Raw genomic sequence first — 27,740 nt, 5'->3', positions numbered from 1 at the left:
AAAGGAAGGAAGGAAGTCAAGGAAGATGAGAAGTACAATGGAGGAGTGGGCAACTGCATGGAAGACCATCAGGAGCTGCGGAATTAGCCTTCTGAACCACTGAAATTGCTCTCCATATCTTTGCATTGAGAAGTCTGATGATCGTGAGGAAGGAGAGCTGCAGCAAATCTGTTAGGTGGACAAGATGACCCAAAGATAGAGCAAATGATCTATCACGTACATGTAAAAGAGAGAAGAATAGTGATTTTGAGGGTTCCTTCCCAGGAGGGGACATTCCTGTGACTCTGTGTGTCAGGAGCTCTTAAAATATATAGTAGATCCATTTCTGATGGCCAGATTTGCTGCCATTCTAAGGATCATGTCCACCAGTTTTCTTGATTCTGCTTTGCAATCTCCTTTTTAATGTTTTCTTCCTGGTACTGTGGATGTTCTACTTTGTAGGCAAGTATGACTTTAAGAGGGAGATCTCCATTAGATTCTAATATGTACGAGAAAAAGAATATGCATCTATGCATTCCTGGGTTGTGGGGGCTGATTTATTTATTTCATTCAATTCAGGTGCCGCCCAACTCCGAACTGACTCTGGGCAGATCACAATATAATAAACAGTAAAAACACAATACAAAGATGGGATCCAGTCCCTCTGAACAAAAACATAGATAACAATGACTATGCTAGGTCTTCCCCAGCAATTGCTGGCCTTCTTAAGTAAGAGTGGAGCTGTAGATGTCTCCTCCCAGGATCAGGGCTCTGACATAGGGTGGATATATCCCTTAAGCCTGAAACCAAAGCAATAAAGAAGCAGTCACCATTGAGCAAACCCAAAACATGTAACAACACCAAGCAGCTTAAATAGTGGGAGGCCATCACAGCTTCCACCAAATTCTTGTACAAGTTGTGCTTAAAACAATGTTAAAGTTTCTTTTCTTTGACCACTGCTGGCTAGCTCACCCATCGGGGGTAAGGGAATGGAAACAAGAGAAGGCTGTGCTCATCAACAGTTCTGCCATCTTCTGCTGGCCAATCACTTGGGTGGCTTCTCATTCCCCTGGCTGATGCTTCCTCCTCCTGCTGAGCCAGTTCCTCTCTCAGCCCCTCGGCCCCATTCCTGTGATTTGAACTTGTACCCTGGCCCTACCTCAAGTTTGTCACCTTAGTCCCTGGTTCCCTTGTCCATCTGTTACTTGTTTCTCCCTGTCTCTGGATGGCTGCTGCCTAAATTCCTCACCACATGTAATGGTCTGTGGGAATGACCTTGGGAGACGGGGGAAGAGCCGCAGCCAGGCCAGCGGTTGGATAAAAGACAGCTTAGCTCACAGAAGGAATGGGGTGTGGCAAACATCTCAGAAGGGACCCTCCCTAGTTTCTTGGACTGTAAAGGTGGCCAGGGAGAAATGCACTTTCAGACTTGCAAGATTCTGTTAATGTAACCTTAGAATATAGTACAGCTAGTACTTCTGGTGAGCTTGTTGCAAGGCTGACACCGTGTGGGGTTACTGTAGAAGAGGATGTGCCTCTTGGATTCTCTGGCCCAGAAGAGCTCCAGCTGTTTTTCGCTGGAATGTTGTTCTTTTCCTTTCTGGGTCCATCCAAGCTGCGGGCTGGCTTTTTCCTGTGGCTGGTCTGTCTGTGCCCTAGTGGAAGAGGGTGTCTAAAGCTGATAGAATTGGAATAGCTCAGGATGGTTGCAAGGCTTAACTGTGTTCCCACCTCCCCTCTCAGCCTAGCTGTGCTGAACACGAGTTCCATTTTCTTCCCCCTGTGCCTAATCAAGGTCACTGCAATCCCCCTTTTACAGCCTTCATCATGGAGCCTTTCTTTTTTACGAGAAGGGGGATGTGCTAGGTTTTGCTTTATCTTTTGGCCTGGGAATCGTTCCCAGAAGTGATCCTTGCATCTCACTGCCAACGAAAATGTAACAGTGAAATGTGTTAACACCTGCAGTTTGGTTTCCTATACCAATTGGGTGCTCTCTGGGGCTGCTGGAAAGGCTTTTGGTTTGCAGAAGGAGCAAACTGTATTCATTATGCAGTTTATTTCCATTACAATCTTCTGCGTCCTGAGCAAGAGAATTTTCTCTGAAATGGCCAAAGAGGCGAGCGGTCTCTCAGCCTTGTAGCGTGACAGGGAAATTGAGCACTCCTCGGTTGAATTCCAGTGCAGTTGGCACCCCCAGATTCCATTCTGGTTTTCCACAGGACTCCTTCCATTCCTAGGATTTCACCCATCCTTTCTTCCTCAGGATTTTTGCAAAAACATACTGGGTTTGGGGAAAGGGGTCCGGTTCCCATATGGAGCACATGCTGTCCCAATTCACTCTGCAACCTTCCCCATGCATGTATCCTGCTTGAGGGACAGATTTTGCTGATGTTTGCAAACTCTGGCTAACTAATGAAAAGCACAGAAGAATCAGGAGTGAAGGGCAAAATTGGGGAGGTGGATTGGTGTTGAGGAAGCAAGGATCGAGGTACTATGGCCAGGCAGAGCTGAAATTTGGAAGCATCCGAGAAAGCTGTTCAGAACCCGGAGACAAAGAGACAGGAATCAAGGTACAAAGCAATACAGCACACACTGGAGCAAAATTGTGTTATCATTCTTAGCAACTGTTCGTGGAGGTTTTTATAATCAGAACTTCAGGCTTATTCTCCTGGTCAACCTTTTTGCATTAAAATAAGATGCATTTGAGATTTTTCGAGAAGAACTTTGCTTTTGGCTTGCCCAGTTGGTCTAGAGCAGGGTTCCTCAACCTTGGCGACTTGAAGATGTGAGGACTTCAACTCCCAGAATTCCCCAGCCAGTTGAAGTCCACACATCTTCAAGTTGCCAAGGTTGAGGAACCCTGCTCTAGAGCATTTGGTCTGCAAATAAGAGGTTTGATATTCTCAAGGCTCGGAGGAAAAGGTCCAGCTATTCTATGGCTTCCTTCTTCAGCATCATCCTTCTTCAGACCATGGTAAGCTAAGCTTCAGGGCTGCCGCCTCTTCTGAATAGGCCCACGAAGTCATGCCAGAAGAGAGAAGAGCATCAAACATGATATTTATAATGGCAGATTCATGTCTTACAATGTGAAGAGCTCTGTTTGGGGGACCCTGCATCGTTGATAATTGGTAGTTCAGTGCTACAGTTCCTGGTCTTTATTTTAATGCATACGTGTGAAACAAATTCCAGCTTTATTGCAGGTATTACTCAGCTGGGGAAAGCTTAAATTCATCTGTTGAAAAAGAACATCTTTGTTGATTAACTGATTATTTTTTTTAAAGAAAGGGTTCATGGAGAAGAGCATACTTTCTTTGTTTAGATGATGCGCGTATACAGTATGTCCCAGTGGGGCCCCTTATTCTAGAATAGCTCTTCTTTTCTACTCAAGAGGGAGAAAGCCCAGGCATTTCTCTCTAAAGTGTAATCATCTTTTTCTTGTATTCAAAAAACATATTCATATTTTTGTTTTTGATATGATCTTGTACTCAGGAAACATATTCATATTAAGGACTGTTCTTTGATTTACCAAAGAGCCTTTTCAATCTATCTTCTGTTTTATTTGATGGATCAGCCTCCCGGTCATTAGGTTAAGTTAACTGAACAGGGCCTGTGTCTTTTTAATGCAGTTTTGGCTGGCACCTGTTGGAAAGATCTGACCTTAATGAATGGACTTCTGCACAAATTTCTTGGTAAAAAGACCAAACTTTCTCTCTTTTTCTGAGTACCATCATTTCTTGGGGGTTAGGTAATACAGGCTATCCCAAAAGTCAGATCTCATAGACAACTTATTATATAAATTTCAATAAACATTCGAATTGGCTGCCGTTTGCTTCTAAACACTTCCTTACTTGTTTGATGTATGACCTTTGAACGTTGCTAAGGACAGTAACATTTTCTCTGGAAAAAAAAAAATAAACATATTGTGATTGGCTTATGGAGGCCTGATGTTTGGTACACCCTGTATTTGCAAATGGGGCAGTTTTGGGGCACAGTCCCAACACAACCGTGGTCCAGGGAAGTTTCCTAACAAAGCGTTGCAAGTTGGCATTGTATCGAACAATTGAGACAAATGCTTTTCCTTTGCACTGAAGAAAACTTATTTGGCGGAATCTTCCATGGTTAACCTTTTACCAAAGGGTGTGCTTGTGAAGGAAATGTTCCTAAAGCGCACTAGGATTTGTATGCTAGCCAGAAACATGTGATAGCCACTCTAGGCATGGTGGCTGCTTGGAGAACGTTCAGCTAATGACACAGGATTGTGAGTAGAAATCTGCATTGTTAGTGAGTTGTTCCTCTGGGGCCGAGAGAGGGCTTTGAGTTCCTGAATTAATCAAAGGCCTTAGACTGTAATGCCATTATGAATAATCAGAACATTTCAGCCTCAGGCCTGGACCATCATTCTGGCAAGCACTGAACTCCGTCAGTCTTGATTGAAGTTGTGCCAATCTTCCTTGGCGATGCTGATGGATGTGATCGCTTTCCTCGCCATTAATTTGAATCGCCCGGCAGTGTGCGGCTCTGCTTCGGCCATCACAGGCACTGAAATAAATTTGTTTTGACGCCTTCTGCTTGAGATTTGGGGAAACATGGAAATCTAGTTGCCGTGCTCTTTGGCCTCCTTTTCTTTTGGAAATGTATGAAGGATGCACACAGCTTGTCTCAAATGAGCCCCCATGTGACATTGGCTCATGTGCATTGCGTGTGCTCCGTGTGCACCGACTCTTGTCTTCTCTCGCGCTTCAGAATTTATTTTGAGTTTGGCTTCTCAAATTAGAGCAGCTGGAAAGCCCTTGGACCAAAGCATGTCCTCACCAGCCTCCCTGCTCCTGCTTTGCAAAGCAGCTAACGAAATGCTGCAGTTTCTTCTGCAGCCTTGTTTTAAGTGCACATTTTTAACCTTCAGTGAGTTGTCAACCCTCTGTGCTCCCCAAAACAAATTATGTAGAAATTAAATTACTAGTTTCGGGGTGTGTGTGTTTGCTCTGCAGACCGAAACAAAGCTTTTATAATCATCCTAATCATGAATCTCGGCTTAAAGAACTGCTACATATTGCACCTCTCAGTGACTTTTTTGCAGCAAGTGAAATCTTCATATTAAGAATAAGGTCTGATGTGACTTCTTCCCTCTAAATTATGAACATGTGGATGTGTACCAGATTTCAGCGAGGGATAGTTTCTTTGCATCGGAGCTTAAAACTTCCTGTAAAGATACTGGCATTGCCTTTAAACTATTATCAACAGACAAAAGAGCTAACACAAGGCATTGGACTAGGAGTGGAGAGACCCAGGTTGAAGTCCACCTCAGTGACCATAGAAGCAGCCTGGGTGGCTGTAGGCCACTCATTCACTCTCAGCCTCACCTGGCTCACAGGGCTGGTGTTGGGGAAACAGGAGGAAGGAGTGCTATGTAAGCCATGTTCAGCTTCCAATGGGATGCAGATCAGATCAGATCAGATCAGATCAACCCAATCAATAAATGTATATTCAAGAGTTCCTTTGCTTGCTTTTTTTCCATTAGGATTTTTGTTATTTGGGAAACGATTTGAGAAAGCCCTCTTATATTGATGTGTCACAGAAATAATATTTCTTCTTAGAATCCCTCAGATTTGTACACTTTTCTTTTTCCAAGTCATTGTTCAGGGTTAGAGATCTATCATAACCTGATGTTGGTTAAATCAGATTTGTTTACTCTTGAATGTTTTCAAAGATCTGCTGTCCATCATCTCGTCATGAGATTGCAAATCAGTTCCCCCACCCAACTGTAAATCTGAGACTAAAAGCATCCCAAGGTTTTCCTTGGGCAATTCATGATCTCATAATTTATGGAGAAATTGTGACAGCTGCACAGACTGACAGTGCTGAAGGAAGGGCTGAAGACAGTTGCCAAAATGCTCCTAGCTCAGAAATCTTCAGCCTGTTTCACACATCCTGTTAAGGCATAATTTGAGCTCTGTTTTTTGGTTTAGTGGAACTCACTGCTGTCTCCTGTAAAAATATAGTTTCCTTTTTGGAATGAGTTCACACATTAAGCCAAAACCAAGATGGTTTAGAGCATTAGAATTATATCTATATTTAGGCAAATATGTATTGATTTCTGTTGGTAGATATATATTTTATTCGGATAAGGACTTGACCATACATGGGATTGGATGCGGTCCCATTGCTCTGCAACCTTGAAATGGTTCGTTTGATTTGCAAAATTCTAGTTTTGTTCCCTTTAATTTGCAAACTCTGCTGCAAGGACACAGGCAAGCCTTTTTATAGAACGAGAATGGAGGCTGAGAGAGAGATGCCCGAAACCACCCAGTGAAACTGTGTCTCAAACTCTGGCTTGGCAAGATGAAGTCTGTCCTTCATCTCTTGCCCTACGCTCCCTCCGATCAGTGCCGCGTAGACAATGGTTAACTGGAAACAAGAATTAGTGTTAATATTGTAGTTCTGCAGATGTAGCACTCCAGTGTGAATAGTTTTGTTATCCCGCTGTCAGCAATTGTTCACCCATCCTGGGAGCAAGATTCAGAGGCAGATATTGGTGTGGCAGAACACATCCGTACAATATTTCCATAGAAAATACTGACCTCCTAGTGTTCTGAGGAGGTGTTTGTGACGATCTGAAATAAACACATCCTGTCTTTGCATGTTGGAACAAGCCACTCAAAATGAATCTCTGTGCGTGTTCTTAGTCCCCACTGATCCCTGGTTTGCTTGTTTTAATGCATAAATCAGACTTGTAGGCAGGGTGGGTGGGGGCATCGTATTCCAGGAAAGTAAAAAAATTCTCAGTGGGCAGTTCTAGCACTGCTCCCTAAGCTGTCTGTATTTACTTATGCTGGTCCTGCTTTTGCAGTATAGCAAATGGAAGTGCATCCGAGGCATGTCAGCTGCTAGAGAAGTGAGTTGTATTTTATAATATGAAAGGAAATACAAATTTTGAAGTGGCAGCTGAGAAGAGGCATTCACTGATGCCCTAGGTTTGCCTGCATGAAAAATAGGAAGCAAATACCATAATTTAAGGAATCCCAGAATCCAGGGGACAATTGAATGCAGCTCCATTTTTGAAATCATGATTAGTTTCTAAATTACACTTCCAAACTTTTCTTTAAGCTCTGCTTAAGCAGTCTTAGGAGTTTAGAGTGCCTCTAACATTGTGAACTATGCGGTTCTTCCCCAATGAAAGTGAAACAAGCTGAAACTCAAGATGATATAGCAAAATTGGATTTATGTTGCAGCAGCCAATCTTAGTTGGTCTCAAAAATAGCTAAGCAAGCTTGGACCTGGCTACTACTTGGATGAGAGATTCCAGGAAGTCCCAGGGCTGTAGGTTAGATAGGGAAGAATAATATCACAGAAGAAGGCAGTGGCAAACAACTTCTCTATTGGTGAGAAAACTGCACGGATGTGACTCTGTAGGAGTTCAGTTTGAGTCATACGAGACTTTGATGGTTGAAGGTTACGGTGTTCTTCTGCTATTACAGCTGAAATGTGTGCAAAGATTTACTAAGGGATGAATATTATAGCAGATGGAATTTCGAGAAAGCCCCCTTCTCCAATTTTCTGTACTTTTGAGGATAAAAATCTTCATTTTAGAGAGAGACATGCTTTATTTAGAAGTTTTGAGAGTACCGTTGGATTTTATACTGAAAAAAAAAGTTCTGTGGAAATAGAGTTATCTTGACTAAGCAGCAAAGACAAATCACTTCATTCTTTCAAAAATCACATTAAACACACCACATGAATCAAGGGATGTGCATAGATCAACAGCAGGACCATCAAAGAATGCCCTTTTGGCGAGCTCTAATTTAAGATCCAATTAAAACCCACATTTTAAATCTTCAATTAATGAATTCATCAATTAATTGTATCAATTGATAAATGTTTTCTTCTACTTATTAGTTTATGGTGTCTAAGATGCAAAGTAGATAAATTCAAGATCATTAATTCTCTTGTTCCAGTAGTGCAGGAAAGAGCAGCTCACAGTTGCAACAAGTGTCTCTTAAGAAAGCTAAGCCTTCATCCTTCAGAAGTGTAATGAGAGCTGGGTGGTAGTCAGATAAGTATGAGTTTATTGAATAGCATCTGTAAAATCTCTGCCTGATCTCATAGAAGTTCTGGACTGGAAGCAATCTGTAGCAGTGGCCTAAGTTAGCCAAACTAATATTAAATTTAGCATTGCTAAAATGAGAAGGTGAAGCCAATGAGTGCAGTTTAAGAAATAAGAATGCTGGCCTGTATCAGAAAGGCTTACGGAGATTTTTAAAGTTTCTAAAACTCTGGAGGAGAAATGGGCAGTTTCTGAATGGTTGGAGATGACAACTCAGTCTCTGGATCTCCTTGAGTGTTGCAAGCCATCTGATGAAGTGGTGATATCATTGGAGTGAAGGTGGCCAAAGCTTTGAGTTCATGGGAGGAGGAGGCTTCTGGAGGGCAAACTGTTACCATTCCCATTCACCCTTGCTGTAGGGAATGGTTATTACAGAACGTATCTATGCATGCTGGTTTTCTTGGCAAGATTGCTGAGAGCCTACTCTGTCTATCAATATGACCCCAAAGAGGTATATTTTATTGATGTGAGCATTAGTACTATAAATACATGTGTAAATCTAAAGTGCTATCTATATACTATTAAAACTCTTATGTCTGTAACCTTCAACTGGGTGAAATGGTGCATCATAGAGCAACAATTTTTGAACCAAGATACCTCAAATGGGCTAACTTACAGAATGCATTCAAAATCTGGGACCCATTTCCCCCATGGGATTGAAATTTGGGAAATTTGTGGCTGCTTCAGAACTGCTGTGCTGCCATGGTGATTGTCATTGGCGTATCCCCAACCACTTTCCCACCTCACTCTGTCCCCTGCACCCAATTGGCTGGTGGCAAGGCCTGACAGGTGAGTGACAGTTGGCTGCTTTGGAAACGCAGGAATTTGAAATCTCTTAATGGCTGAGGGCGTTGAGGGAAGGATGAGGGAGCGTCTTGGATGCCTGCTGGCAAGATAGGGCTGGCTGGGGGTTACTGGTGGTTGACAGGTGAGCCCTCTTCCTCCCTCAAGGGAGGGGCCCTTGGGGACACACTGGAATGGGGAGCAGGGGTGCAGTTTTCTCATGGACCGCAGCTCCCTTTGTTCCACCTTCCCTCAGCAAAGTGGCAGGCAATTCCATGGGTCAGCCAAGAGGAGGAGGCTTCACTAGGGCTCTCCTGAAGGTCATGAGGGGAGGACAAATGGCCCAACCCTTTATTATTAATGTGGGAAGGAAGGAAGGAAGGAAGGAAGGAAGGAAGGAAGGAAGGAAGGAAGGAAGGAAGGAAGGAAGGAAGGAAGGAAGGAAGGAAGGAAGGAAGATTTGTGATGCTCCCTGCCAGCTTTCCACAAGCAAAGTCAATGTTACTCACACTCCCACTGCTTTTTTGCCCTTGATCATTCTGTTTCTCTGTTTAGGTAAGGAAATATCTCTGAAACGATGACCCGAAAGAGATATAATTTATTGATGTGAGCATTAGTACTATAAATATGTGTGTATTTCTAAAGTGCTATAGAAATTAAGATTAGGGGTAAAAGATAGCAGGCTGCAAATTACTTGTCAAGACAAAGTTGCAAATGATCGCTTCTAACAAAATGAAAGATTTTGAAGAAGCAGCTTGTGATTTGCTGTTTAGTGGTTCTTATTTCAGTTTGCCTCTGAAGCCCATGAAAGGAGCTTCATAGAGGTGGATTTCTAGCTCTTGATTACTTTCCTGCTCCTTTTCTCTAGTGATAACTGAGAGGGAGAGACAGGTTTCCTGGAGTCCTTCTTATGGTTGGCTTATTCTGATCCCCCTGCCCTGCCCTGCCCTGCCCTGCCCTCAAAGGGGAGAAAAGAGGCAACAGATGCATCTTTCAATCCCTTCAGATCCTTGACTTTCCACTCAAAACCATCTGGACTAGTTAAAATAGACCCTTCCTGCTTGGGTGCAGAGATTATTGCCTTCCTTTTGGTACCCATGAGTTGTTGGAAGCCTAATCCTGATCTGGATGGAAGTTAGTTTTGATCTAGTAAGTCAAGCTATTAACTCACTAGTTTGGCTTTTCCTGAATTGGCGCTCTCCAGATGAATTGGACCACTGTTCCCATAATTTCCAGTCAGCAGTTTTTTGGCCAGATGGAGCTCATAGGAACTGTAGGCCAACCCATCCGGTGAGCTCCAGCTTTCCAGAGTCCCAAATGGTTGTATCCTAACATAGCCAATCTTTCAGCAGTCTTATTTCTTCTAGAATGTATCAAGCAGTTCTGGTTTATGTGTTTGCCTTCTGTCACTATACAGAGCTATGTAAGGGATGGCCCATCTTGCTGAAGTTGCCTTTGACTTTTATGTTAAGAATCACTTTGTGCTTTGAATTTCAAAAGCGATTTTAATTCATATTTGGCCAGAACCTGACATTTAATTCACCAGCCAGACTGCATGTTTAATGATCAATTTATAAATGCCTTTTTTGATGTAAAGTTGCAGATAATTGGCATTAGTGGATTCTTACCAGGGCTGTTGATCACCCACTGCTCCTGCTGACTTTGATGGAAACACACGGTGCTTAGGGCCTCTGAAACTGACGCTATGAAATAAGAAATTGTGTGTGCTGTGGAGAAAGAGGCTCAAAATATGGTGGAAAGGATCAATTATTTGTTCAGCACTCCTGTTTCCTGGAGGGCCAGGGCAAGTGTGGTCAATAAATAGGCAGTGGTCTCTGAGAGTAATATGGAGAACTTTCTCATTGACCTCCAACCAATGAGGAAAATTCCAGTTGTAGTCCAGCACTTACAGGGGAGAAAGCACAACTTAGTTCAGTGGCATTCAACTTTTATAGGTTTACAATTTTCTGGAGGAAATCAAGATATCTGATGTGATTGTCTGTGAACATGGTTTTGAGAAGGCTGAGCTCCACCTCTCTAGTTCTTTATAACTGGTTTTGGTAGTACATAAAGATTATTCATTGCCCTTTGGCAACACTATGGTCCTTTAATTACAGTACAGCAAAACCTTTCCTTCTCTCAGTTGACTTATTTGCCCTTAGTGAGGCCTTCACTTTTGTTGTATGGGCCTTAGTTGAGTAGGCTTATTTGTGTGACCGGTCCAGGGAATTTGCCTGACATAAGCATGCAAGAATATTCCTTTCGGATCAGGTGAAAGCTATCTTAGTCCAGCATTTTCTTTCTGACACTGGCCTTTGGGGTCTTGCAAACAGGAAATGGAACATACCCCATTTGGTTTTGCAACACCTTGTGATGGGAGGAAGGTTCTCAGTTCTGCTGCTGGCTCTACTTAGCATTTTCACTCCTTGTCAGATCTTGCCAAGCTTTTCTGCCCCAACTGACTTTGAGTTTCTGTTGTGCACTGATGCAACCCCATGGCTGAGTTTGCACAACCTGCTAAACCTGAAGGCCCTCTGTGTGAACATTTGTTGTGTTTTGCAATCTACCCCTCCATTTTAGTTCAGCTGTTGTGCGAATGCAGCCTGTGTGTTGCTCTGTTTCAGTGATAGAATAGCCTCTGCAGCTAAAGTGAAGAATAGATCCTTGACTATTATAATAAAGTCTTATCTTCTGAATTTGAGGAAGACATCAGTGGCTGCTTCTGTTCCACGAAGTTCCAATTTTACAGGCAACCTTGAAACTTCCTGTAGTTCCTCATGGGGGAAACATCTTCATTTGGCAAAAAAATGCTTTTTTGTATGTGGGGGTTGTTTTGATAGGCACTCAGTTCCCTTCCTCCTCCCCCCCCCCCCCCCCCGCTTCTACAGGAGGGCATTTGCATGAAAACAAGTTCTTTGTTTCTCAAGAGTTCATCTGCTCCTGCTGCTTGTTCTCCCACCTGGCTGTAATCCTGTAGCTATTGACATCTCAATGGGAGGTTGTGCAAATGATTATGATGTCAAAGGAGGAATTAGGACTTCAGGTGAAAAATAAGCAGCAGGAGCAGGTGAGCTTGAGAGAGAAGCAGATCTTGTTTCCATTCTGGTCTCCTGTTAATGCAGAGTAAAGTGTCTCAGATGTCTTTAGGTGTAAAATTTGCATCTCTTCCCTGGCAAGTGTTACATTTGAAGTGAAGTTTCTGAGCTGTATGATAAAACTTTTTGAAACTAAGCGACCAGAACTGTATGGTGCATTCCAATGAGGGATTATATAATAATGGTAGTTTTATTATTTTTTTTGCTCAGTAGCCCCCCACTCCTCCAAAATGAGCTTTCTTGGTTGCCGCTACGGTGTTCTGTCCCTTAGATTTGGGGGAGGAGAAGAGCAGAAGAGTAGGTGAGCAGGTGCTCCTGGGTTGTAAACATGTTCTAACAAAGCCTTTTAAACAAGAGAGTAAAATCCAGTCTAGTTTGTAGGTCAAGTTCTGATGTACTAGATCAGAAGGGATCAGGTGAAAGAAATAGACATAGAGAAGACAAGGTTCAAGAGGCGGTTAAAACAAAGTCATGGGTAACACGGTTTTCTTCCTACAGTGTCTATAATGGTGCGATGTCTCCTGAAGATGTCCCATATCTAGTGGTGCTTTTGTTCTGGTTCAAGTCTGTCCTTTTGAAAACTTCTTATTTAAAGGCTCTCCTTGCCTGCAGCTCTAATTGCAAAACAATCATATCCCCTTTTGGGCTGTGGTTGTTTGGCTGCTGTGTGCTGCTCTAAACACTACTGACACCAACAACACATTTGTCAGCCTTGTGAGGCAGTCCAGGCAAGAAGCACACGCAGGAGTATTAGCGCTATCTTTATTGTAAGGTTACATCAACAGAATTGTGCAAGTCTGAAAGTACATCTCTCCCCCCTCGCCTTTACAGTCCAAGAAACTAGGGAGGGTCCCTTCTGAGATGTTTGCCATGCCCCCATTCCTTCTGCGGATTCAGCTGCCCCTTATCTGACCGTTGCCTAATCTGTGGCTCTTCTTCCTGTCTCCCAAGGTCATTCCCACATACCACTACAACATCACTCTTTGCAGAGGTGATTTTTCAGAGATGTCCTGGTGTTTTTAAATTACCAATTAACTTTGGGCTAATTCTTCTATAACATAATTATGGCTCTGAAGAGATCACCCAAATGCCTACTGGTTTGCTACTGGTGATGAAAATGGCTGCCCTATTATATCTGCTTGCCCCTGTTCTTTCCATGGCTCTCCTGAGACAGAATGCAGAGGGTAGGTCCAGCGCTTAGGATATTTATCCAATACTCTCCATTTGGATTAACAACATATCCCTGGAAGTGAGTTGCATGTCTGTACTGTAGGGTTCTTGATGCTCTCTGAGCTTGGTTGTTTGCTTGCAGACATTTCATTACCCCACTAGATAACATCATCAGTGCTGGTGAGTGTGGAGTTTTCTCCCTGTTTATATACAGTAGCTTGCCCTACCAGTTTTGGTGGGGGTGTGGTTTCCTCCTTGGTGGTTCCTTGATTAGGGTATTGTTTTCTGCCTGGTAGTTTGTCTGGTGCTGGTGTTATCTGTACTGAATGAAATGTTTATGTGTTTCCTATGGAGTTTGTTGCATTTCTCTAACTGAAATCAATGTTTGTGATGTTATACAGTAAAGCTGCTGCCTCCTTTTGAAGTTTTTTGAGCCTTCCTTTTGGTTGTTTCTCAGTTTTGCCATTTTTGTAGCATTAGCAATATGTTACTTAGAGATACTAAAGGACTTCTGGAAGATAATAGTCTGGCCCAACGCAGGGAAGTTCTGCATCCCCACTCAAGGATGAAGAAAGAACGAACGCTATCTCCAGAACATGCTGGCTGGGGAATTCCGGGAGTTGAAGTCCACGCGTCTTAAAAGTTGCCAAGTTTAAAAAACACTTGCTGTAGATTGACCTGAGATCAGTAGCTGTTATGATACTTACATGCGGTCAGTAAGTTACAATTTTGTATCATGCAACTCATTCAACAGGACTCACATCTTTGGGGTTTCTCCACTTGAGCTGAAAAGAATAGTGTTTTCGCTGAAGGGCTAATGAATAACAAGGTCTTTGACAACTGTTTATGGAATGTTATAAATGGTCAAGCTGGGCATTTTTCCTTTAAGTATTGGAGAGTGTGGTCAGTTCATCTTGATACTTTACTCTTAGATGCCAGGTTCTGGTACTTGGCCTTGCTCTTATTTCTTTCTTTTCAGTTCTCCTTTCATCCAGAATATAGTACTGTTGTCCCTCAGCTCAGTTGGAACTCCAGGCTCCTTTGACCATGACTTTATTTTTCCTCCTGAGGTTCTATTATTTTTTGCCAGAATATTGGATTTGGGGACAACTACAACTAGCTGACTGAATCTCAGTTATTCAACCCCAAGAGCACAAGGGTTATGTGGGGATGCTATCTCCTCTGAATCTCCCTGCCCTGAAGCATAGAGAAATCCAGTTGTTTAGAAAAATCCTATTATGTGTTGTTTCCCTTCCTCCATTGAACTTTGAAATCCCAATTATTACAGATTATGCTGTTCCCCACCCTCTGCTTTATTCCAGGCACTTCTACCACTGGGACTGGAATTCAGTAATCAAATAATGATGTAACCATGCCCAGAAATATTCTTTGATGGGCTAGGCCAAATCACCGGTTGGTATCTTTGATGGCTTCAAGGAATTATCCCAAGAGTGTGTCATTTGGATTTGTGCTGTTTTCAAATAATGCTTCATGTTGTACTCAGCCTTCTTGGAAATTAGCAATTTCACAGTATTTACAAGATGTTCTCACAAGCAGGAATTGATTAATCTTATTCAGTATCAGAGTGCAGACCCTGATTGAGAAGAGTGGATGATAACTGTGCTTTTTCCAAGAGATGGTATCCAAGCTATTGCAGAGACTGAATGTGGGAACTTGACACTACGGTTCCTTCATTAGAAAGGAAGGAGATTGAGACAGCAAAGAGACCTGCTCCTTTCTGATGACATTTTATGTGGAAATAACTGCTTGCCCATAAAGGCCTCTTTTGCTTTTCATTTTAATGGTGCACAATCCTGCTTTAAAGCTGCCATTTTCAGCATAGGCCTGCATCTTTAGCTCACTGATGAGTTAAAGTGTGTGTGTGTGTGTATGATGTGCCTCTGTGTAAATAAGCAAATAAATAGCCTAAATGCTTTAAATAGCCTGAGTGGTTTTAATGAGTTACTTTTCCAGTCACTAAGGCTTGTCAGAGTTCAGTGGGAAATGGCACTTTGGTTGCAGAATTTTTTTTTATAAACCAGACCTCTCTGTCTATGTACATGATTTTCTGTATATTTTAGGGGAGAGCTAGAAATTAGGGAGTGGCACTTGATATCCATCAAGGTATTGACTGAATTCATATATACTTAAGTGGGTTAGTGTAGTATGAATGCACTAACCCAATAGTATGGATCAGGTTTTGTGGTGTGAACCAAAACCTCAGCTGTGGGGCAGGGGCCAAGCCCTGCCTAGATGGTCCCACAGAGAAACAAGACAAGACTGGAGAGATTGAAAATGGAAGGTATCCAACACCAAACTTATAGTCAAGTCTTGACTGTATAGAACTTGGCTGCTATACGCTGATTGGCTGCAGTGCCCTAGCCACACCTCTTTCTACCAGTCTGGCCAATGGAAAATGAGAACTGCTCAATTCTCTGTTGGCAGAAGGGCTCTTGAAAAAGTAGGGACTAGACAGGAGGAAGTGGCAGACTCTCTGTTGCCCCCAAATAACAGCCCTTGACTGGTTAGTTGTGACTGTGCACATCAAATAAAAAAGTAGGGAGTTATCACTGGGTTGTGTGTGTAGTGTGAATCCAGTCATTGTGCTGACAGTAGGCAGATGTTTTTGCTCGTGGAATACAAGGGCATTTAGTAATCCAGTTTCGTAGGACTGCAGATATGACAGATGCAGGAAACATGAATGTCGTAAGACAAGGCTGATTAAACAGTGCCCATATAGATACCACAAAGCCTTGCCCCAAAGCTCTCCAAAACCAAACGAATAATTATAGAACAAATGGTTGGACTCTTATGAGATTTCAGCACTCATGATCTTCTGAGTGTTTCTCCTCCCCCCCACCCCCTGGTGTCTGGAAAGATGGTGATTTCTGCTATGAGAAAAGCTAGTCCAGTCCAGCATTTTTTTGTCCACCATGACCAAGTTCTCAAGCAAACTATGGTTTAGGGAAATAGACCCCTCTGTGTCACTGGTATTCAGAGAGTGTTGCTCTGCACTTACGGTGTCATGAAGCCATGATGGTCAGTAGTCACGGACAACTTTCTCCTCTCTGACTTTGTCAAGTACTTTTAAAGCCCCCTGTGTTGCCGCTCCTTGTGAAATGGGTGTCCGTAGCTCCTCTGTGTTCTCTGTGAAGATGTGCTTTCCTTCTTGACTGAAGCTCCCATGCTCAGCTTCACAGGATGACCTTGGATGCCAATATGGTTCACGAGAGAGAAAAATGTACCTGCCTCCTTTCTTTATAGCAGGGTTCCTCAACCTCAGCAACTTTAAGATGGGTGGACTTCAACTCCCAGAATTCCCCAGCCAGCATGGGAGTTGAAGTCCACCCATCTTAAAGTTGCTGAGGTTGAGGAAACCTGCTTTATAGCACACACTCTTTTTGCTATCTTGGCTAACCTCAACTAAGAACTGAAGAAAGTCTCGCTTGTTTCAGTCCTGCTTGTCTGATGAAATATCTCTCTGAGAGATTCACTCTCCTGCCTCAAGGCCAAGCTACACACACACACACACACACACACACACACCCATACACATCTGAAGTTCAACAGATGGTTACCTGCTTCAAGGTTTCCTTTACTGAATTCTCTGCCTAGAAAGGACAAGACAAAAAAGATTTGTCCTTCTGCTTGGGAGTCTGTGGATTATTTCCCAATGGAAACTTTACCGCTGATGTAATTTGATAGAAAAAGTAACCAAAGAAGAAATGCTTAAAAAAAAAAATCTGACATATTTTTAAGAGTAGATGGGCTTTGAACCCTGGTACATACTGAAAATAGGGTCCCTGGATTTAAACTTCCTGCAGTGGGGAAAATCGCTACTCTGGACTTGCTAGCTACTTATAAAGTGGCCCTTGAGTAAAGATTAACTCCTGGTGACTTCACAGCCGCCTCCTTGTTATTTCTTGGCGAAAGAGCAGAAGCACTTTGCTGTTGCATTTTTCCAGGGTGGATTTTCACTTTCCCAATCTAGCCTGTAGCTGTGGCATTTCCCAGTGGTGTCACATCCAAGTCCTAACCAAGTCTGCTCCTACTTAGACAAGGATGGCTAGGGTTGTTATCTGCTAATTCCCGGGTACAGATAAGCTCTTGGAGAGCAAATCGTCTAGTGCAAATAGGACGAATTGACAGATTTCTGATGTCCACTGGAGAATATTGATTACCTCTGGAGGGCCTAGAGCTCAGACTTCTGTGAATCTTTTTTGTTTTTGGTCACATTGTGTGATCATGATGGGCCCCTCTGCCTTTTAAGCGCCACGTTGACACCATGGCCTTTCTGAAGTCCTTGTTGTCATTCCTCGGCATGATTGTCATTCGAAGGGCAGACCAGAGGTCTAGCCCTGGGAATGCTCCCTGCAAATATAGAATCAAAAGGGTAAGCACATGGACCTTCCTTCCTTCCTTCCTTCCTTCCTTCCTTCCTTCCTTCCTTCCTTCCTTCCTTCCTTCCTTCCTTCCTTCCTTCCTTCCTTCCTTCCTTCCTTCCTTCCTTCCTTCCTTCCTTCCTTCCTTCCTTCCTTCCTTCCTTCCTTCCTTCCTTCCTTCCAGAATTCTCTGGCTTTGCGAGATGTTTCTGTTCTGGACATAGCTTTCCTCATTTACTGGTTTCACTGAAACAATCTCTTTTGCATACGGTGATGCTCTTTTGAAAGCCTTTGGTCTCTTTGGCACAGCTTCTGGCTCTGGTTCTTGTCAGCAAAAGCCTGCTAGATCTGGAGCCAAAAAGGTCTTCGGGGGACACCTCGGAGTTGACAGACATCTTTCAGTGTACTCCATCTGCCACTGGGATCAGAACTGGAAAGTGGACATGAGCTTAGGTGCAGGGCACTTTTTCTCCCCTAAACATCACTTGCCAACTCCTGCATTAACTTCCAGCTGTTGTACTGTTTGTACATATGTAGGTACTAGTGGGGAAAAAAGAGAGACCGCTCCAGGTAAATGGGGCTGGGCCTTCGAGCAATGATTTAATTACAAATACTGCAAGCCAGATGCAAAACCTCCAGTGGCTAAGATACTTTCATCTGTAAACCTTTGAGTTGCAACTGAATTTGATTTTAACTTCAGCAACGTCCAAATCAGCCAAACTGATTTAATGTAGTTGCTGATGGTAGAACGTGGCAAAGAAAAACAATTATTTCACTGCTGGCTTGCTCCTGATTTCTCTCTCTCTCTCTCTTTCTCTCCATTCATTCTGGAGGCCGACAACTGCCATCCTCCTGGGAAGTCCTGCATGTTAGTTAGTACGGAAATTCAGTTTGCTGTATATTTTTGCAGCCCCTTCCCAGTTCAGAACCTTCCAAATCTAAAAATGAGATATAGTTAGATGCATAGCAAGGACTGATAAACTGATGTTTTCTGAACAAGCGTTGTAACAGTCTCATTCTCTTGGTCCATTCCTTTAAAAAGGGTCCCTGCTTATTACCAAGAAAAGTTTTAACTTGTATAGAAATTTGTATAGAAGTAGCTAATGCAGCTTTTCTCATCCAGGTTCCCCCTAGGTGTGTTGGATTTCAACCCTCCTGATCCAGTTTTTCTAGAAAGCCCCAGGACAGAAAGCTTCAAATGCTGCTGATCAGGTTTTGTTTGCTCCTTTGCATTAATTTTAATTGAAATATCTTTGGAGAAATACTAATTTTGAGCTGATCAATGTGACTTCTCTCTAAAAATAACAACTAGTAACTCTTCTAAGGACAGTCTCTCTGATCCCTTATCTGTTGATTTCCTTTTCTTTTCTCAGCCATGATGAGCATAATTGTTTTTTTCCTAATTCATCATCTCTTTGTATCACATGCCCAAAGTATGTGAGTTACTGCTGATCATTGCTCCAAGGGATCCTTCATTTGATCTAGAACTAATTGATTGATTCTACCTGCAACCATGATATTCTTAGTAACAATCTCCAAATAAAGACAATATTTTTTTCTCTTGCTCTTTCTCAGTGTCCAATTTTCTACTCCTCCAAAGGCAACTACTGGAACTATTCTTTGGTTACGAACTGATCTCTCATCACTTAAAAGTCCTTCTCTTTCATGATCTTGCCTAAGTTTGTCATTGTCTTCCTGACAGGATCAATTTCCTGCACACTGTTTATTCTTGATAACAAAACCGTTTTCTTCCTTTACTTGCTCACCATCATTTGTAAGTTAATTATATATAACATACTTTTAACATCACCCTTGCCCTCTTCATATCTAACATTTTAATAATGAATATTTTGTTCCCAAAAATTGCACTGCCAACAGTTACCTCAAGGTTTCTCACTCCTGCTTTATTGGCTGTAAGTAGCCAACTAATGGGTGAGATCCGTGGCCAAGCAATGGGTGTATTACAGGGGAATTATTCCAACCATTGATTGCCAGTATAAATGCCGGTGTAGTAAGAGACTGACATAATGGCCTTGTTGTATTAGAAACCAGCTGGACTTGAATACCCACACGGAACTCCAGATAGGCTGGGAATACAGTTCTGAGGATTCCAAGCCAGAGTGCCTTGATTCCAGCAATTTTACTCTGGACACTTCTGAAGGCACCAGGTTGGGAAGCCTGGTCTCTAGCATCACCTGGATGATGTGTAGAATGTGTGGATGTATAAGAAAACCGTGGAAAAACTTAGGGTAACAAAAACAGCTGAGTCATGGCCCCCTTTTGAAGGAACAAATGGAAATCAATTCTCCAGCACCCATCGGAATTAAAGATCACAAGAAGGAGCTTTGTAGTCATTTCATAGTGAAGTGGAAAATTAAGGAAACTTGCTCAAGTTGAAACTTTGCGCCTATTCAATTTGTCTCTAGGCCGAATAAATATTGATTGCAGCTTAATATAAAGGTTGCTGTGAGGTCAAGTAAGGAATATGTGAATGAATATACAGCTAATTGGAACAAATCTGTCAAAAAAGTACACTGAACATTGACAAGACTGCGTTGTAACATCAGGACCCGTAGATGGCACGCAATTGGAAGGAACAACAAATTGCTCCCAACAATTGGAGTGGGAGCTTGATCAAATTAGCAAAGAGAAAATGGTAAAGATAGATGTACTAGACTTGACTTCTTTCTTTTCTTCTAACCTCCCAGGTGAACTTTCTGCTTCATTACACCTTACAGGCCAGTGGTTCTTTTGAGGCCTTCATGAGCTTTAACTCCTTTTCCTGACTGAGGAAAAATGAGGAAAGAATAAGAAGAAAGGCTCATCCTCAGAGTCTTTGTACTTCCAATTCTGAAAGCTTCAGGCAAACATTACCAGGATAAGATCTAATCTATTCATTTCAGAATGCCCACTCTTCTGGGCAGCACGCTGGTGTGTAGATTCATACAGTGAAAAGACCGTGGATCAGAAGAGTTTTTCCACTCTAAGCCTAGAGGTGGGCTGAGAAAAACTGCCATCCAGTATCTCTCTTCTCATCAGGAAGGGGGCATAGCTACCAGAAAGAGTTACATTTTGCACGTTGGGTTTGGCTCTAGGTCGGCTCCCTCCCACCTCTAGTTAAGCAAGAAGCTTCAGGGAGCAAGGCAGTGAAAGATGTTTCTATGGGACTTGGCAATCTAACCTAGGACAACTCAGCTTATGGCTTTGAGAAGGAGGTGTACCTTTCTGAATCAATGGGGACATATGAACATCTAAAGAGGCCTGCTGGATCATGCCACAGCTCATATAGTGCAGAGTTGTGTGTCCCAGACCTGGAAGGGAAGATGATGTGGCTTTTCCACTGTTGCTTTCTGTCAACCAGTATTTACAGGCTCCTGCTTTAATTCAGGAGGTAGTCAACAGCCATCTATATTGGTAGCCATCGATTGCCTGATCTTCCAGGAACCTGTCAGGTCTCCTTTTCAAACCATTCAAATAGTCTGCCGTTCCCACAACTGCTGGCATTGATTCCACAGTTTATTTCCACAGCATTATGAAGTGGCAGACTCTGCTGTAGTTTTAAGACTCCCAGTTTAAGAGGAAGTTGATGGCTTCAGAAGGCTGTAGCTTGTGGCTGAAGATGGGCTACCCCTAAGACCTTCAGGCAGAGGGCAGCTAAATCAATACTTTTCATTCAAGATGAACGAGTCCATTAAAACATAATCCAAATTGTTATTCCAGTTTTGGGTTTCCTCACACTCTTCCACTGATTTGCCCCTAACTTCAGTAGATTAAAAAGAATCATTGACATGGGATATGTCTGAACAAAGTTTGTGTGGCTGTGTTTTGGGGGGGGGGCAGTTAGATGAAGAGAAAGATGCTGATTACATGTCTCCTGGAGGATCAACAGTGGGAACTGCAATTTCCCCCTGAAGTTCAGTTTCTCAAATGGAAATGTTGATGTCTTTCTGTAGGAAAGTGTTTAAAAATCTAGTTTTATCTCTGAGATACCCTTAAAAAGCATTTTTGGTAGCCTTTTTTTTTTTTAAGCAAGCTTTCGGACAAAGACTTCTCCTGTGTTTTCAGTTCAGTGCAGTTCAAAATCCTTAAGGCAAGCCCAAATAACTGAGCTTAAAAACCTGCCCGTGTGAGTGTGTGCTGTTTTCTTCCCCCCCCCCCCCACTTTGTCCCGTGGAGTCCAGCCCCTGTAGCTGATGGGCAGGGGGTAGGGGAGGAAAGCAAACCTCCAGGGCCCATTAGACTTAACTTGTTTACTACATGGATATCTATATGTTAAATGACAAGAGAGTTCAGATTATTGAATAATTTAAAATTCAGCTCTAATTGGTGTCATATGACCTGGAAAAGGCCATGGATGACGCCGGGAGCATGCTGTGAAACGCTCATAAATAATTCATGCGCGAGATCATTCCTCTGCCAGGATGGCCTTGTTAAATGCGGAAGTTTGGAAGGAAGAACGGGTGATAGAACACCTGTAAGTATTTAGTTCATCTGCTGGAAAGTAATCTACCTTGATGATCTCCTCGCAGAAAGCTGCCAGAGTGCGCGAGTTAATTGCACTAGGGAGAACTCTCTCCATTTATTTGGGACGGGGCTTTGGCAAAGATTCCCCTGCAGCTGTTCGGCTTTGCATTCCCGATCAGCCTGCCGGCGGTGCTCCGTGCCCAGGTCCCTGGAGTTAGCAATGCAGCCCGTTGCTGGGCACGCTTGCCCTTCTTTGGCGTGAACTCCAAACGCCCTGGGAAATGGCAGCCCCCAAATCTGCCCACCGATAGAATTGTTTCTGAAATATTTATCTAGGTCTTGCACTGCTGCGAGCCTTCCGTAAAAATAAAGGGCAGGAGAGGAGAAAATGGGGGGGGGGTGAGGGGGGAGAGAAATTGAGGTCCAGGGCTATTCTAAAGTTTTTTGGTTTTGTTTTCTTTTTGCATTTTAATAAAGCTGGCAGCACAGCGGATGCTAATTTCTGTGCCCAGTGTTGTCAAGGGAGTTGGCTTGGTTGCGAGGAAAGGGGCCAGGTCACAGTCAAAAAGAGGGCAAAATAAGAGCATTCATAGAATCCTGTGGTGGTCTTCTAATCCAGTGTTTCTTAATCTTAGCAACTTTAAGATGTGTGGACTTCAACTCCCAGAATTCCCTAGCCAGCCATGGCTGGCTAGGGAATTCTGGGAGTTGAAGTCCACACATCTTAAAGTTGCCAGGGTTGAGAAACACTGTTCTAATCCAACTCCCTGCCCAGGACAGGAATCCTCAAATCATCTCAGACAAAAGACTGTCCAACCTTTGCTTGAAAACCTCCAGTGATGGAGTCCTCCTGACTCCAGGAGGTTGGCTTTTTTCAGTTCCTGGGTGTTGCACATGGTGATCCCAGAGCTCCAGCAGAAAGCATTAGTCATGGCCCTGGGGAGGTCACTGGTCCGGGCTGAAGGAGACCTTGAATCCAGTGAGAAGCCCCAGCCCCTCACTCGACCCTTGTCCACACAACTAAGGAAGGGCATTCTCCCTGGGAGTCGTGCTGCTGGGAGAAGGGGAGATTGTGTTGGGAGTCCCCCAAAGCAGAATGCAAAAGGGAGGGGTTCTTTGTTGGCCTCCCAGTTCGATCTGTAGCTTGCAAAACTCTTCATGCTCCCACCATAGGAGACTCTTGAAAAATGGTAGGATGTGAGTTTTAATCAGCACAAGTGCTCTGAACACGCAAAGAGCCTTTATTCAGGTGTAGGGAGGACAAGGTGAGCCCAAGTTTGGAAGCTCATTAAAACCTAGCGAGGCTCAAGCCAATGGTGGGTGCCACTGCAGGTGACCTGCCAACCACCAGCTGGGCTCCAGGAGACACAGAGATTGGATACTTGCCACTGACAGCTGGTAGAACCAAAGGGGTGCATCTGTGGGGATGGGGCACAGATGGCCAATCCCCCCCCCGAAAATCTGATTCTCCTTTGTACCACAACTCCCCTCCTTTCCAAGCAGCCTGGGCCCACGAATCAGGAGGACAGCAAGTGGGGAGATGGTAGAACCTCAAGAGAAAACAATAACACAAGTGCTCAGGGGAAACTGGAACTGAAGTTTCCTGTCGCACTAATTCAAAAATTGTTGCTGCAGAAGCCATTTTGGAAACTGGCACCTGGCACCCCGGGGCTCCATTGGCAATATTCTTTGAGGAGGTTAAAGCAATTAATGGAAGTGCATTGCTGTTAAGATAATTCCTTTTCAATTGGGAAGCAGCGCTCCTTATTTTATCGGCAGATGCCGCCTTGGCAGAGATCTGTTCTCCATTGTTGTACCAGTTTCCTTTGAAGTTGAGCTCTTGCGTTCCCTCCGATTGCGCGGTGCTAAACAGGAACAATGCTGCTTTGTTACCGCCACCTTCACATCACCCCCCTCCTTCTTTTTGTATAGCACACTTGAAATACAGCAATTATGATCATACATCATTCATGAGCAACAATGGCCCTTTATCTTCAGCTAAGAAAATAGGCAACTAACCTCCTTACGTTGTTATCTACCTTATTTATCTTAGGGTATTAATATCACCCATCCCAGTCCTCTCTGGGTGCTTTATAATGATTAATCTTAAACTTTTTTTTTAAAGCTAATGGAGATTTCAGGGGAAAATGGGCAATAAAATGAGTGAGCCCTAACCTCACATTTTTTTCCACTTAGGTTCCACTTTGTACATTCTTCAAAATAAATATTTTTATTTAAAGAGTTATTCAGAAAGAAACACACAACTGTCCAGGCTGCTTAATAGTAGCTTGTTGAAGAGAACAGTAACAGTCATAATTTTAAAAGCACCCAGTAATATGGGGCAATAAAACTGCTTCAGTAGAAGAGGACTGGGATCTTGGTGAGGTAAGACTCTGAATAATGCTTAAAAATAATTTTGTGTGTCTTGCCCTGGTTTCTGATGTTTGCCAACGCTGAAATTGGGTTATTTGATTTGCATTTGATGACAGGAGTTGTATGTGGTCATGAAGATGTCTCCCTTTCTTATTGGCATCTTTGAGGCAGAGAATCATAGATGAGTGGGAGATTGCAGGTGGAGACCCATTAATTCTTAGTCCATCTTCAGTGAGATGGTCAGGTCAAAAACAATCCAAGAAAACATCTGTTGGAAAGGTTCTCAACCTTTCGTGGTCTCTACTGCTCGTGGGGTGAATTCAGAAAGTAGCTACAATGGGGAATCTATCACAGAGCAGATTTCTCAGACTGCTGTCGGATTATCCAACTGGGAAGCCCTGTGTTGGCCAAAAGAAGGTATCTCTGGGCCTATTGGTGCCCTTGGAGATTACGTTGAGGATCTTGGCTCTTCTGGGCATCTGACAGTAACACTGTGGTAGATGGGTAAATAAAATAGCTTCATAGAGAAGGTTTTCAGGAGGAGAAGACTTAAGTTCTCTTCTGCTGGCTCTTTCGTGTCAACCTCTTCCCTTCCTCCCCATTCTATGTACACCGGTGTTTTTGGACCAGGGACAAGCGATTTCTTGCTGTTGGAGACTGCAGGCTGAGTTGTGGGGTAGGATTAAGGGCCATAGTGACCAGAGTGAAGATGCAAAGTGGGTGAATCGTTACCATGCATGAAATCAGTGGTGGGCTTTCCCATTTTCTTCGTGTCCTTTGTCTTTTTGAAAACCATACAAAGCCCATTTTAGGATTTTAATCTATTATTTTCAAGTGTTTCTCACCTCAAAGTGGCAGAACTTGCCGCATTGATTTTTGGCAGTTGCGTTACTGAAATCCAACACAACTGTTGAAAGGGATTGTGACTCCTGGAAAGAAAGGTTTGGGATTTCATGTTGTCCCCTTTGCCTTAGATCCATCTGGAACACTGCAGGGGAAAAAAACATAATTTCCTATTGACTGAGAGACCAAGTTAAAAACCTATCTATCCATCAAGGCACCTCCTAGGTTGCTATGAGAATAAACTGGTAGGGGAATCTAATGTACCTCTAATCACAGCCTTATGAAAAAAGAAAAAAAAAGAAAATGGCAGCCATGTGAAGGCTTGGGTATCTTCTTCCACTCCTCCTGCAAAGGATTTCCTTCTTGAAGATATTTTGTCATGGCAAAGGGCTTGCCAAACTGCTTTAGCATGTCTACAGAGAGCACGTTGGGATCTGCTTCTCAGTCCTGATCCGCAAATACTGGTAGCCATTCTGGAGACTGCATATCTCACAGTCTCATATGAATTAGAATAATAGAATCATTGTGCAGGAAGGGGCCATTTAGGGCACAATCCCCTGCAGGAATCTGGAATAAAGGATCCTTAACAGATGCCTGCCTTGCTTCTACTTGGACATATAACCAACAAGAGGTGTGTGTGTGTGTGTGTGTGTGTGCATGCACACACATAATCATTCTGGGGAATTGGTGCCATATTGTTGAACTATCCCTAGCCTCTCCCCCCCCCCCTTAAATTGGAATTTGCCTTTCTGTAACTTAAGACTGTTCTACATTCTGGAACAGGTCTTCTTGACCTTCTCCTAAGTGACACCTCCTCAGATACTTGAAAGGTGCTACCATGTTCCCCTCAATCTTCTTTTCTCCAGTATCTTATTGTAAGACTTAGTCCCTGATCATCCTTGTTGTCCTTTATCAGTTCCAGATTATTTTAATTTTTTCTTAAAATATGGTAACTGGGGAACTTTGCCAAATGTTTTTATTGCATTAATAGAAAAACTTGTATTTCTTCTTAACCCTTCTCAGCTCTCAAGTTAGTGAAGGACACACAATTGACGTTAGGAAATTTTTTTCAGGTTCTGCCACTTGAACCTTGCTATCAAAGTCCTGCTCATCTTTTCCTATTTATTTGCTCAGTTTTACAGGAAGTATTTTATAGAATCTTGTCTGTTGGAATTCTTGTGGGACTTTAACTGGTTTGTGCCAAAACCATCTTAATTGTGGTGGTGTGATCTAGCTCAGTACTTTTGTTGTTGTACTTTCCTTGTGATCTCCCCCCCCCTTAAGTGAAAGTGTTCAAGCCGCCAACTTATTTCATTATCACCAGCAGGCTGAAGGGGTGAAGGATACTCCCCTGCTTTTGAAATAAGCCTGACTGGAGAAATGTATATGTGAATGTTCACCCTTAAAACTGTGACAGCTATGATGCAGTGTGGCTGGGAATAAAATGGGAAAAAATTACAGAATTCTGCCCTTGTAAAATGAATAATAAACGAATAAATGGAGGTGCAACCAGAAATGCTTTAAGATTGCTAGAGATCTTCTATAGAGATTGGTTTGGTTAGTGCTTCAAGTAGTTCAAATGAATGGCTTTCTGGATTTTCAGTTCTTTGCTATCTAATAATACCAGGCATTGAACTTGGACATTGGGTATGCAAATACATGCTCTTCCACTGTGAAGTAGAAAGGGAGAAGCAGAATTTCTGAAGCACGTTGTCCCTGTTTTGTTCTGTAAGCATGTTGGTACCACTCTCTGTTTCTTATACATTTTTTCCTAGAGCTCTCCTCCCAACAAAACAAGAGTACCTTTGAACTGAAGTTGCTTGGAGCAGAAGTTCCCAAACTTTGGGGACACATTTGGAAATGTGAGAGCATGTTATGGGCACTCTTACAATGTGCTTCCTATGATGGGTATGGCCAAGCACCAAGCACCCATACACCTGGGAGAAAACAAAACAGCAGACTCCGTGCAGTCACCATGTCATCTTCTGGCCTCTACCTAGGGCTGCAGATACTAGCTGAAAGACTGAGTGATGATGTGCTGTTAAGTTGGTACGGCAATTGATTTAATAAACTAATTATGATATGGTGCCAAGGAAAATAAATGTGTGATGGGGAGGCCTCTGGGCCATGTTGTTTTAGCCATAATTCTCATGGCTAAAAGCAAAAGAAGAAGGGGACTGTGAAGAAGTCCTTGCCAAATTATGGGATATATGGACATTCAGGATGTGATCCTTATGCACTGATTTAACTGAGTAAAAGGTGATGGGGAAGAAATGCCCTATCAGGTGGAAATCACAATCTTAATATGTGAACTACCTTCAAGGACAGAGAAAAACTTTTATCCCTCATTATAATTTCTCATTGTACTTTGCCTCAACACATTCTGTCTGTCTTTTGTCATTTTCCCCTAAAAGAAATGCAGCCTAAAACAACTGGTGATCTTGCATTGTTACCTAGCCAAGGGCTAACGCTGAAAGAGAATTCTGAGAAACAGACTGAATGCAGCAATCTATTAGTTGAATTCAGGCTTGTTTGGGGCACCACTACTTA

The 27,740-nt window shown here is 42.9% G+C and overlaps 1 protein-coding gene across 5 annotated transcripts in view; it reads left to right on the top strand.

The window, feature by feature from the left end:
• The window catches only part of KIAA1328 (KIAA1328 ortholog), a 196,057-nt gene that overhangs the window by 100,312 nt on the left and 68,005 nt on the right, over positions 1-27,740 (top strand). The window lies entirely within an intron of this gene.

This window comes from Python bivittatus, unplaced genomic scaffold (genome assembly GCF_059951505.1).
Source record: "Python bivittatus isolate LINGU-HERP-01145 unplaced genomic scaffold, Pbiv_v1 ctg000570_np1212, whole genome shotgun sequence".
Classification (NCBI taxonomy): domain Eukaryota; kingdom Metazoa; phylum Chordata; class Lepidosauria; order Squamata; family Pythonidae; genus Python; species Python bivittatus.
The sequence above is the reverse complement of the archived record's forward strand: the minus strand, read 5'-3'. Positions and strand labels throughout refer to the sequence as shown.